The 3205-nt window shown below is 53.6% G+C and overlaps 1 protein-coding gene across 1 annotated transcript in view; it reads right to left on the bottom strand.

The window, feature by feature from the left end:
- CHST10 (carbohydrate sulfotransferase 10) overlaps positions 1 to 3205 on the bottom strand; it is a 43682-nt gene that overhangs the window by 32438 nt on the left and 8039 nt on the right. The gene's annotated exons all lie outside the window — the stretch shown is intronic.

The following is a 3205-nucleotide window of genomic DNA, read 5'->3' as shown; positions in this document are numbered from 1 at the left end:
GCCGGCTCCGCCCGCTCGCAGCGCCCGCCTCCGCGCGGCTGCTGTGCCGTGTGGGGGCCGCGCCGGCGCTCGGGGCTGTCCCGCTGCCCGGAGCTCACACACCCGCTGCGTCCCCCCGCCTCTTCTAGGGCACGCTTCCAAACATCAATGGCCAGCTCTGCCCCACTGCCCCTCGCGCCCGCCCCCAGCGTGTGGGGCTGCTCTGCCTGTCCTTGATCTGACACCCCACGCCCTCATGATGCCCCCCGTACACGAGGCAAAAGTGGGTCTCGAGCACACTTTAAAAATGGCTTCTCCCTCACAGGAGGGGAACCGGGGGCTCTTCCCCTGCGTACCAGGAGCTGCCCCACACATCTACCCTCTTCCCCACACTGGGGGTGGGAGTGAAGGGGCACTGCGTCAGGATGGCCCGTGGAGCTTTAGAAACGGGTCCTGGTACAAAAAAGGTTGAGAGAAAAATAGAGGACGTGAAGGCATCTGGCTTCGTATCGACAGAGGACAACCGGACTGTCCTCTACGATGGCCACCCTAGTTGTGACCCAGGGGTTGAGAAACACTGATCTAGTCCAGTGGTTCTCAACCTTTTTCCCTACAGGGACCTATCTCCAAGGACCCGTGGCCTGCCCCAACCCACACCCTCCTGGCCCTGCTGGTGCCCAAGTCCCCCTCCCCTGGCCCCAGGGCCATGCTAGTGTCTGTCACACCTGACCTGTGCCCCCCTGTCCTCTCCAGCCCAGCCGGACCCCCGATCTAGTCTGGTGGTTCTCAACCTTTTTCCTACAGGGACCCATTTGCAAGGATCCGTGGCCCATCCCAACCTGCACCCCTGTGACTCTGCCTGTGCACGACCGCCACTTCCATGACCCCCCTAGACCTTGCTGGTGTCCCTCACACCCGACCCACAGCCCCTGCCCCCTCCCCCTCAGCTCTGCCGGAAAGGCCCCTAGCTGCCCCCATCCCACTCGGGCCAGAGTGCAGTAACTGCTGTGGCTCTGGATCATGCTGGCAACAGCGGAGCAAATCTGGCCCTGGCAGGGGCTGGAGGAAGAAGGAGGGGAGGCCTGTAGCCAGGCAGCCTGGTCATAGCCCCTTGGACCCCTCAAGCAGCATCTCCCAGCCACCCTGTCCCCATGAGCATGGACATCTGCCCCAGTGCCACCAGCCTGGCTATGCAGCTCTCCCCTGCCTCCTTCTCCTGCTGAAAGGAACTGGCACCTTCCCTTCACCCCTCTGCCTAGCCAAAGTCTCCATGCTTTCCTGGGACTTGCTCACGACCGTTTGAAATATTCTTGCGACCCACTTTTGGGTCACAATTGAGAAACGCTGATCTAGTCCAACCCCCTGCCTCAGGCATGATCAGCCCTGTCCAAACCATCCTATACAACTGTCATCTAAACCAATGGTTTTCAGTCTGTGACCCATGGACTCTGCAGACTATGTCAAAGGGGTCCACAAAGGATGAGCATGATCAATCAAAAGTATGCATATACCCACACTTACCATTTAAAGCAGTCCACACCTCCATTTAGAATTTCCAAAGCAGTCCACAAATGAGAAAAAAGGTTGAAAACCACTGATCTAAACTCGACATGAGACCACCCTCAACCCTCAGACAACACAGACCTAACACCCTCGTTTAATCTTTTCTTGGGATCTCCCCTCCCTTGCAGAATCAGCTGGAAAAGCAAGAGGCAGCTGTATCACAGAGGCTCACTCCCCTCCAAGCTGCATCACACCTCCTGTGAAAAGGCCCTGAGTAGATGAGTTATTATCAGATGGGGGTTTCCCAGGCTTTGGGGCTTTGTTGGTTGCTCCCCTCCCCCTATTTCTGTGCCATGTATTGGAGTGTTTTGAAGCCTCCCTCAGAGGCATTGAGTGTTCATCTGTGAATCCTGTTGGGTAGTGGGATGCACGATCCACTCAGGTCCTGTTGGGTAGTGAGACGCACAAGTGCTCAGGTCTGGGAATGCTCATTAACAAAACCTAGGGGCCTGTACAGCAGCAATAGCTTCTAGGTACAAAGAATCCCTTGGCACCAAATGTTGGCTGCAGCCAAAGCTGGGGACTTGGACTGGGCTGTGCCAGTGCTCTTGCTGGGACCCAAGCTGGAGACTCCTGGCTAGAAGGTCTTGCCCCTCTGCTTGGGTCAGACCAATTGCCATAGTTGGGGTAAGGAAGGAATTTTACCTCATGGTCAGACTGGTACGCATTGTGTGGGGCCGGGGGTCTGGTTGCCTTCCTCTGTAGCAGGGGCATGGCCCTCTATCTGGGATCTCTTGAGCATATATTGACAACCTTTTATAGAAGCAGGACAGTGGCTGCTGCGGTTCCCCTGATTTACTTGCGGAGGGTTAGGGTGTTAGGTCTGTCTTGTGTCCGGGTTGACAGTTATCTTATGTACAATTTAAATTATGGTTTGTATGGGATGGTTTGAATAGGGCTGACCGTGCCTCAGGCAGGGATTTGGACTTGGGTGGCCTCTGGAAGTCCCTTCCATCCCTACTTTTCTATGATTCTATGAATAACGATGTTTTAAACTACAATTCAAGGTCTTGGACCTTGGCAGTACTGGGAAGAGAGGGAACCAGTGGCTTCCAAAGTCCACAAAACCCTTGCAAGTAGTCCCTGGAGAACCAAAGTGAGTGGGACTGTGAAGTGGAGGGGTTGGGGCGGAGGGAAGCTTTCTCCTGTAGTGGTTCGCATGGAATAAAAGGTGTTGGCAAATGGCTGTAATGAAATGCTTGGAAGGTGGGATGATACAGACAACATAAAAACATGAAGATAAGCTCTGGCCTTTTTTTAAGATGGGTCATGGAACTTGCAACACAGTTCCTCTTAATTTGTAATCTGAGTTATGTAATTGAAACTCTTCATATATTTTGATAAAGCTTGGTCTTGTAAAATAGAGAAGGAGAAGATGCTTACAGTCTAGAAAGAAATGACCCTCCCTGAAGCAATTTCAGTTTATCAAAAAATATGCTTCTATCAGCGATGTAATTAGGATCAGGCAACTGGGGCAGGCACTCTGGGTGTTGCAAAAAATTGCATTGGCAGCATGGCGACAGTGGGATGTCACCACTGCTCTATGTGTTGCAGCTGCCCTGGGGTTCCCACCTGTGTTGTTACACCTCTGGCTTTCATAGAGTCCTACTGAAGACAATGAAGCTCTGTGAAGTACTCATTGCAGCATGACAGGTTAGAAGAA

This window comes from Gavialis gangeticus, unplaced genomic scaffold (genome assembly GCF_001723915.1).
Source record: "Gavialis gangeticus isolate Ggan-Ray unplaced genomic scaffold, GavGan_comp1, whole genome shotgun sequence".
Taxonomy (NCBI): Eukaryota; Metazoa; Chordata; order Crocodylia; family Gavialidae; genus Gavialis; species Gavialis gangeticus.
The sequence above is the reverse complement of the archived record's forward strand: the minus strand, read 5'-3'. Positions and strand labels throughout refer to the sequence as shown.